The sequence below is a fragment of the Hyperolius riggenbachi genome, chromosome 4 (genome assembly GCF_040937935.1).
Source record: "Hyperolius riggenbachi isolate aHypRig1 chromosome 4, aHypRig1.pri, whole genome shotgun sequence".
In the NCBI taxonomy this organism is placed as follows: domain Eukaryota; kingdom Metazoa; phylum Chordata; class Amphibia; order Anura; family Hyperoliidae; genus Hyperolius; species Hyperolius riggenbachi.
The window spans coordinates 29,069,031-29,079,068 of record NC_090649.1 but is presented as its reverse complement, the minus strand read 5'-3'; the positions used below and the strand labels follow the sequence as shown (position 1 = coordinate 29,079,068).

The 10,038-nt window shown below is 44.4% G+C and overlaps 3 non-coding genes across 3 annotated transcripts; 1 reads left to right on the top strand and 2 right to left on the bottom strand.

Annotated features, from left to right (window-relative positions):
• Positions 1-2,688: 2,688 nt before the first annotated feature.
• TRNAA-AGC (transfer RNA alanine (anticodon AGC)) lies at positions 2,689-2,761 on the bottom strand. The gene has a single exon. It is a non-coding gene; the product is annotated as a tRNA-Ala (tRNA).
• A 294-nt stretch (positions 2,762-3,055) lies between these two features.
• Positions 3,056-3,127, top strand: TRNAG-UCC (transfer RNA glycine (anticodon UCC)). The gene has a single exon. It is a non-coding gene; the product is annotated as a tRNA-Gly (tRNA).
• A 2,672-nt stretch (positions 3,128-5,799) lies between these two features.
• Positions 5,800-5,871, bottom strand: TRNAQ-CUG (transfer RNA glutamine (anticodon CUG)). Its single transcript has one exon. It is a non-coding gene; the product is annotated as a tRNA-Gln (tRNA).
• Between the last annotated feature and the right edge of the window lie 4,167 nt (positions 5,872-10,038).

Below are 10,038 nucleotides of genomic sequence, written 5' to 3'. Positions count from 1 at the left end.
TGCTGCGGTCTCGCATATCAGATGTAGCAGAATCTTCTAACTTCAGCACAGGAGCCATTGGGCAGCCGTGATCGGCAGAATCCCCCGCGCTGAGTCGCCACTAAATAAGTTCCTTCATCCCCGCTCTGCAATTGTAACTTTAATTGCCGTTATTCTATTGGCTGCGATAGTCTCTCCGGTGGGACAAAAGCTGTGTCTGCGGGCCAATCACTGCACTCGCTTGTGCAAGCGAGTGCAGTGATTGGCCCGCAGACACAGCTGTTATCCCGACGGAGAGACCATCACAGCCGAATAACGGCAATTAAAGTTACAATTGCAGAGCGGGGGATGAAGGAACTTGTTTAGTGGCGGCGACTCAGCGCGGGGGATTCTGCCGATCACGGCTGCCCAATGGCTCCTGTCCTGAAGTTAGAAGATTCTGCTACGTCTGATATGCGAGACCGCAGTACACCCGATGTCCTTACTGATGCAGCCCTTCCCAGCACGCGGCGATCTGCCGATCACGGCTGCCCAATGGCTTCTGCGCTGAGGTTAGAAGATTCCCCTACAACTGATATGCGAGACCGCAGGACACCGCAGCCCATGGTCACATGATGGGAATACCGGTGTAACTAGTACGCGGCTGTGCAATGCATCTGGAGCTTGTTGGAGAGCGGAGATATGAAGTGCAGATCTCTCTCCTGCTCGCACAGCTCTGCTGCTGCCACTTTGGCCGCCTCGCTCATTCCGCACTGCATGACTTTGAGGTCATATTCGGACCATAAGACGCAGTCACTTTTACACCCCACTTTTGGGGAAGAAAAAGTGCGTCTTATGGTCCGAAAAATACGGTATGGGCTTGTAAATATTGATGGACGCAAATTGAAAAAAATGCACCTTTATTTCCAAATAAAATATCAGCGCCATACATTGTGATAGGGACATAATTTAAATGGTGTAATAAGCGGGACAAATGGTCAAATAAAATACATGGGTTTTAATTACGGTAGCATGTATTAATTTCAAACTATAATGGCCAAAAGCTGAGAAATAATGATTTTTTTCCATTTCTTTTTTAATATTCCTGTTAAAATGGATTTAGAGTAAAAGAATTCTTAGCAAAATGTATCACCCAAAGAAAGCCTAAGAATGCTACGATGACATGTAGCATTTTGTGAGCGTTTGCACTCTAATGTCAAGGGACCAGGAAAAGTAGTTTACTATATCAGAAGTTTATTATATCAGAATTGGTCACACATTGTATGTTTATACAGGCACATTTGCTGGGACCTGAGGACTGAGTTTACTATAGCCAGAGGGTTACTATATCAGAGTTTACTATAACGAGAGTCAACTGTATACGAAGACATAACATCAAAAGTTTAAAAGCTGTTTAGGTGATACCCAGGGCTGTGGAGTCGGTACAAAAATCTTCCAACTCCGACTCCTCAGTTTCTGAAACCACGACTCCAACTCCGACTCCGGGTACCCAAAATGGCTCAGATTCCGACTCCTCGACTCCGACTCCTTAGTCTAATACTTAACAGGGCTGTGGATTTTGTACAAAAATCATCCGACTCCGACTCTTCAGTTTATGAAATCAACGACTCCAACTCCGACTCCGGGTGCCCAAAATTGCCCCGACTCCAACTCCGACTCCACAGCCCTGGTGATACCTTCAATGACTAACTGTACAAGATTTCTCTGCAAGCTTTCAGAACTTTAAGTTTCTTCCTCAGGCATGTTTCAGAGCTGGATCAGAACCATACAATTCTCAACCAGTTCTGTATCATGCCTGAAGAAGAAACTTAACCTTTGAAAGTTTGTAAAAAATAAACCTTATACAGGTAGTTATTAAAGATATCTCCTAAACAGCTTTGTTGTTATTATTATTATTATTATTATTTAGTATTTATATAGCGCCGACATATTACGCAGCGCTGTACAGTGTGTGTATATATATATATATATATATATATATATATATATATATATATATATCTTGTCACTAACTGTCCCTCAAAGGAGCGTTGTTATGTCTTCATATTCTCTCCCTGACCACCGGACAACATACAACTGTGTTTATTATTTTGCATTTATATAGCGCCAACATCTTCTGCAGCGCTGTATGTAGTCATGTCACTCACTATTTCTCAGAGGAGCTCACAATCTAATCCCTACCATCGTCTCATATGCCCATTGTAGCCTAGAGCCAAGTTTTAGGGGGAAGCCATTTAAGTTATCCATATGTTTTGGGGATTTAGGAGGAAACTGGAGAGCCCATGCAGACCCGGGAGAATGTACAAACTGTTAATCGGTATACCAAATATGCAATTTCCTAGTTTTACTAACATAACTGACACTATGGCTGGATTTATTGTATATCCAGTAATGGCTTGCATGATGTAAATTGCTGCTAAGGTGCAGTTATTATTAAACTTAAAAAAAAAACAAAAAAACAACAAAAAAACTTTTAATGACAGAATCACAGTACAAAAATGAGCGTCCTCCCCTAATTAGATACTGCACTACTTACAGTGGAGGAGCTGCACTGATAACCTGATACATACAATTCTACAAAAACCAACCAGTACTGCTACATGTGCATGAAAAAAAAAAATATACAATTTCATGCACATGTAGCAGTACTGGTTGGTTTTTGTGGAATAATTATTCTTAAACAAATGACATTAATGAGTTTTAAAAGATTGGAGGATGCGGGCATCGATCCCGCTACCTCTCGCATGCTAAGCGAGCGCTCTACCATTTGAGCTAATCCCCCTTGTCCCTTAAAGAATGTGAAAAAACAGCAAAACTAGCACTGCTTGTGTTTTGTGTGAGTGAATGATTAGTGTGCATTTTTACATGGGAATAGAAGCAGAGGCTCTTGCTCATACTATACGAGTGATCCACGAGGCAGTCTCATAGTAAAACACAGAATAGGCTTCTCCCTCCCCTCAGGCTGTTAGAATGTGAACCAACCAGCAGCTACTAGCTGTAAGAAACTCAGCTGATGCACTGACTCATTGATGTTCATGCATACGTAGAATCCCACATGGCTGAATCAACATGTCAAGCGTTGGTGGTATAGTGGTGAGCATAGCTGCCTTCCAAGCAGTTGACCCGGGTTCGATTCCCGGCCAACGCAGCATTGTTTTCCGCCTTTTAAAAAAGAATGCTTTTCTGTAAGGACATTGAAGCAGAGAATGAATCAAAGACTACACATCTTCTAGCGAAAAGCAGGCTTTTACTAAATATCTGACAAAATATATCGACATTTAAAAAAAATGAAACTAAAATTAGAACAAGTTACAATTGAAGATATTACATCCACTTTTATTAAAAAAAATTGCATTGATAGGAAAACAATTTTTCAATTTAAAGCGCGATGAAACACTGATTTTAAAATCACAAACAAACAATCCAGCATTGATTGAAATGTATATAAATCAGTTACCCGCCAATAAATATGAATTGCACATGCAGGAGTATGTACGTGATGAGCCTGCAGTCCCTTACGGACCGACGCCAAGGAGGGGGAAGTAGATTTTTCTGCAATTGTGATTTTTCTGTGTTTGCAATTGCAATTTTGGAGCTCAACATGGACGTTCACCCAGCATGAATATAAAGAAATGGAAAGTGTTTACCATGGTGCTGGGCTCCAATCACAGGAAAAGGTGCACATTTATTGTGGAGGGAGCGGTGCCAAATCATTTATTTTAAATTCATCATATGGAGGTTTAATCCCACTTAAAGTGGATCCGAGATGAATTTTTACACATTGCATGATTGGGTTCCTTTCCTATTGTTTATAGGGCATTCCTCAAGCCAAATACTTTTTTTGTTTTTGTTTTAATACTGTAATTCCCTATAAACTAAACAAGCCACGCCCACAGGTTTTCAGAGAGCCAAGGCATTTTCAGACAGTAGCAAGTGCTCATGGGAGCTCAGTCTGGGCAGGAGGAGGGGGAGGTATTACTAGCCAGAGATTTCAGAGGCAGAGGGGAGGAGGATGGGGGATTAGGTTTTTTTGCTCAAGATGCAGATAAGCCTGCCTCTGTGTAATGTTTACAAACAACATGGCTGCTGTCGTTGTATCACAGGAAGAAAGAATCATATTCTATTGAAGCTGTTTGCAGCTAGATATGCTGTGTAAACTATCTAAACTTTAGATAAGATATATAGACAAGTTACGTGTTATGTTTTCTGCCTGAGGCAAGCTTGTGATGATCCCCCCCCCCCCCCCCCCAGAATTGGAGTGATCTCACAGCACCCGACAATTTGCACCACACGTTATACCGGTAGCTGTGGTGAGCCCCTCCCAAACACCCTCAGTATAGGTAGGTAGCCAGGTATAGGTGCCCCCAGTATTGGTAGCTAGGTACAGTTGCACCCAGTATAGGTTAGCCAGGTACAGTTGCCTCCAGTATAGGTTGGTCAGGAATTCTCTTCACTTCCTGTTTCTGCCTGGTGCCGCCCCCAGACTTTTGCCGCCTGAGGAAGTCGCCTCACTTGGCATCATGGCCGGACCGGGCCTGCATACAGGCAATGAAAAGTATGCTTCCCTTTACCTGGTAACGTGTGCGCTTAGAGGTAACGCACTGTAATCAGTGAGTTATCATAACGCTAGACCTTACAATGTGATTCTAACGTCGCACTGTGAACGTCCCATAGGCTTACCATTACACAGTTACATAGTTATTTGGGTTGAAAACGACATACGTCCATCGAGTTCAACCAGAAAAAAAAAAAAACACACCAGCCTGCTCCCTCACATATGCCTGTTGATCCAGAGGAAGGCAAAAAACCCTTACAAGGCATGGTCCAATTAGCCCCAAAAGGAAAAAAATCCTTCCCGACTCCAGATGGCAATCAGATAAAATCCCTGGATCAACACCACTGGGAATTACGCAGTATTTATAGCCATGGATGTCTTTCAAAGCAAAGCCCCCTTTAAATGCAGATATAGAATTTTCTTGATTACTATTATTTAGTATTTTTGTTGTATTTTATACCGTAATTATAATTTCATCATTAGGATTTTTGCAATTACAATTTTCTTGACAAATTTTCTTGTAAAACACAAACATTATGATTTCTTGTTACTCTCAATCTTGTAATTTTGTGTATTTTTTTTGTGTAAAAACCACAAAGCTTCCGAACACTAACTTATCACACAAAATTACGAATTCCAATGAAATGAATAATGAATTTTCCAAACATTATGAATTATGATTGTGTTATAATTGCAAATTTTGAAAACACTAAATTTTTGCTCATCTTTATTTCCCTCTGCATTGAATGCTTCATTGATGCAGGTTAGTGGGATAAAAGTGCAGGTTTTTTGCAGCACGTTCTATATTGTGCACCAACAGACAATATAAAGATAAACATACTTTTTTTTTTGTCCCATGGTCTGCAAAAAGTTACAAAAATATCCCAGCATGAAGGTAAATGTCCCAGCCAATGTCCCAGCCAATGTCCCAGCCTATCATCAACAGTGTCAGGAAATGTTTGAGCCAGGTCAGGACTGGGATAGAGGATCCTTTGTTGGGCCACCACTGTGTCCACACAACTAAATACCTCTCTTCTACCTCCCCATCCCCAGCTCCTGTATCTGCCTCTCAGCTGTGGGATATTGCTCCACCCCCCCCCCCATGGTGCCGTTGGGGTTGACGGAGTGCATGCAGAGGCCCCAATGTGCTGCCTCCACGCGTAACGTCCCCTACATTTATAACAGAACACAGGGGGTGACTGACAGCGCAATTCAGAGAATAGACTATACATAGATATACCATAAACAGTCTATAAAAAAAATTCAGGTCCCACCGAGATTTGAACTCGGATCGCTGGATTCAGAGTCCAGAGTGCTAACCATTACACCATGGAACCACCTGATGCTTTCTGCTATCATACATGTTAATCTCACAGTGTCCAGTAGGAGTCAGTCAAACTTAGTTTAAAATGATATGTCCTGTTGGTGATGTTTTTGTATGTTGTTTTTTACATCTTGCAATCAATCAGACAAATTGATTCTACTTTTTGGAACTTCTTAGGAACTGTAAACAAGGTTTAAAACTTAATTCAAATCAATAGCTGATACCCCCTTTGCCACAAGAAAGCTTTTCCATTTGTTGAATATATTATCCGTGACGTCTGTATGACTGATATTGTAGTGAAACCCTGCCCACAGTGTGATGTCATGACCTTGGTGTGATAATAGGGCACTGGGTAAGTCTAAAGGAAAACAGGGCCTTTTCTAGGCTAAATTGTACCAAGGATGAGAGTGTAAGAATTGTGCCCCCTCCCCCTGTGGAGCCAGAATTAGATGCTCGCAGTATAAATTAGCTAGGTCTAGTTGCCCTCAGTAGAGGTAGCCAGGCATAGGTGCCCCCAGTATAGGTAGTCAGTATAGTTGCCCCCCATTATAGCTTAGCCAGGTAGGTGCCTCCAGTATAGGTAGCCAGTATAGTTGCCCCCAGTATAGGTTAGCTAGATAGGTGCTTCCAGTATAGGTAGCCAGTATAGTTGCCCCCAAGTTTAGGTTAAATAGGTAGGTGCCCCCAATATAGGTTAGATAGATAGTTGCCCCCAGTATAGGTTAGCTGGGTAGGTGCCTCCAATATAGGTAGCCAGTATAGTTACCACAGGGGGCGCTGCTACCAATGCGACGGATGCCTAGGAGGATGTGCAGAGATCATAGAAGGTGAGTTGTAATTCCGTAGTTTGCACGGCCATAGAAGTGGGCCTGTAGGAAAATATAATTACAGTAATATTATACAACCTATATTTTAACTATTGACATAAAGGGGTGCCCCGTTTTGCACACAGCCTTCGCAGCACATACTTGCCCCTGCGGCCATTATTGTGTTCACCCTTTTAACCATTTAATGACATGCTGACTTATAAAAACGTCCTGCTAGAGCCTCTTAATGGCTCCAGGACGTTTTTATAAGTCAGACAGTGCTGCTGCCGCTGTGCGCGTGCACGTGAAAATTGTGAAGAAAAAAAACCACCCAAAAAAAAATACACCTTTATTTCTGTCACGATTGTGGAACTTTCCCCGTGATCAACGCACAACGCGTGCGCTGACACGGCGGAGATCCTCCACAAGCGTATAATTTGCAGGAACCCAGCAAAAGGTGCTATGCACCTGTAGAGGGAAATTCCTGTCGGCAGATGGCGCTGGGGAGTGCAGAGGAACCAATCCTCTGTACCTCCACAAGTGCCAGACAGGAATTGTACGAAGCGCAGAACGCAATCGCAAGAGAGGCGATTGCGAATGAGATTGAGCAAAAGGGATAGGTTGTATGTATGTGCGCCAATCCAGTCGCCACTCCGCGACCGCGCACACACAACAGCAGATACGAAATAGGAACGCGATCGCGAGAGGTGCGATCGCGAGACGTGACACAAGGCAGAACAGAATAGAATACGAGGGTAGCAAAGGCACAGCAAATACAATAAGGAGATACGGAAAATAACAACCGCTAGCTAACCGCGAACACCGCACTCATTCGCAACAGTGCACGCGGTTATGCGCGATCTCCACGTGATAAGCACAATAGAGACAAGCACGCCTAACTAACCATAAACAGACAAACATGAAACAGGGGACGCGAGCGCTTGCTTAACGGTTACCTCACCGAGCCTGTAGCAAGCGCAGCGGACAAGACAGACACACGAAAAACAAGAACTAGGCAGGAAGGATCCACCGCTCTTCCGCCAGAGCAAGTGTGATCCAAGCAGGAACACAGATCAGAAAGATCCACAGCCGCTAACGCTAGCGGCTAGTGCGATCTCAGCAAGACAGAACGATTCGCTATCAACCGCCGTTGGTGACAGCGCAATCGCGACCGACAAGACAGAACAGAAGGATCCCCAGCGCTCGCACAAAGTAGCTAGCGCGATCCCAGGAAACAGAACAGAAGGATCCCCAGCGCTAGCACAAAGTAGCTAGCGCGATCCCAGGAAACAGAACAGAAGGATCCCCAGCGCTAGCACAAAGTAGCTAGCGCGATCCCAGGAAACAGAACAGAAGGATCCCCAGCGCTAGCACAAAGTAGCTAGCGCGATCCCAGGAAACAGAACAGAAGAGATAGCTGGCAGCAACCGCTGCACCAGCTATACTCCAAGAACATAGATCAGAACCATTTCCTGTCAACCACCATAGGGACAGGACAATGGCAAACAGGCAAGACAAGACAGAACAGGCAATACAGATAATACAACCTGACTGGGCTAGAAGGGGAGCCTAAAGCAACCCCCAGGAATTAACTATACTAGATAGCAATGGCTGACACTCCAGCAGTGTCCATCAGGAACTGAGCATGGAAGGGAAATGACCAGCCAAGCATTGTGGGAAAGACATAGTACTTATAGTACACGCCTCCAATGAATGTGGCCAGGCAATTTGCATGACAACGTATGCAAATTCCTCTGCAAGCACAAGCTGCAAAACTGACAGAAACTCTTCTTTCCAGAGTCCTGCAGCATGCAAACTTACACAATGGTCAAAGGGCTGCCTGTCTGCACAGGCAGCTGAGCAAATCATCACAGTACCCCCCCCTCCAGGGTCGAATTCCAGACGACCCCCAAAACTGCTATTAGCAACAGACTCAAACTGAAGACTCATGAAGGTCGGGGCAGCCCGACAAGGTCCAATTCCAGAGTCAGTCCACCCGAAACCGACCTCATCGGAAACAGAAGCCACCGAAACATGCCCATCAGTACTACCAGTCTCAGTATAACACCCATCAGGACTGTGAACGCCAGAGAAGAAGCCATCGACACCCTCCAGACAATACCCACCACCTTCCACGGAGCGTCCGAAAATACCAAACCTGCCACAATACCTGTTTGAAGTGTCCCTTACAACACAAAAGCCACCGTTGATCTTATCCAGTGTACCAAGCAAAATTTCTCCCGGAATGTCCCAGAACCTTTTGAAGCTCCACAGAGATCCCAAGAGGGCAGAACAATCACCAGGCTCACATGGAGAATTACCAAGAACCCCCATGGAACCAATGACAATTCCGGATTCAGAATTACTAGGACACCCATCAAGATCAAGACTTTTAGGGACCACTTCTGGGCATGCAAGCAGGCAGGCCATATCAGAGCATGTCTCCACCGAGGAAGCATCTGAGTACGCTGGTAACCGAGACACACTTGGGCTTTCTGGGTCACAGAGCACACTGGGGTACACCAGCACAGGAGAACCCTCAGGACATGTCGGGGAACTGCCAACCTCAGAGTCCAGCACGACAAGACCAAAACCAGTACCGGACAGAGAATCATCATGAGTGGAGGTCACAGGCACTGGACTTCCAAAAGAAGACTCGGATACAAATTCAGAAATTTCTGTGACAATAATATCATCTTTGACTACATATGAGTGAAGCTCCATCAGAGCTGAAAAGGTAGCCAGCAAGGCAGCAATGCCTACGGAAGAGGGTAACCCCTCAGAAGAACTTGGGGGGCAGGAGACATCTCCTACAAGTTCTGCACCCTTTGGGAGGAACTCGGAGACCTCCGGAACATCCAACAAGACCTCAGGAGCATCATTTTTCAAGTTTTCTAAAAAGGATTCTGAACTATCCATGTTACAGGGCAAAACTGGAACTTTATTTTGTGGACAGGGCAGATGTCCCAGGAATGGTTCCACCATAACCTGAGACTGGATCTCATCATCATGAGGGGAATGTACAGGTATATTTACTGGAACACACACTGACTCCCTAACTTCATTCTCACTGTACCCAGAATTCTGTGTGGCAGTCAAACTAGCTTGTAACTCCAAAACTGCAGAAAAACAAGTAAAAATAGCAGCAATACCTAGACGAGCCTCTAGGGGCAGGGCAGGAGATATTGTACAAGGCAATGTTGACTCATCCAGAGTACAGGGTGGAGAGTCAAAACTTCCCTCAGAGCAAGAAAGGGACTCACAAATGTCAGTGTGATTGGACATCATATTGTTATTCATGGTACAGGGCAGGTTCAGAGAAAGCGTCTCTGAATAAGGCAAAGAGGGTTCAGCATCAGATTCGCAAAACCGAA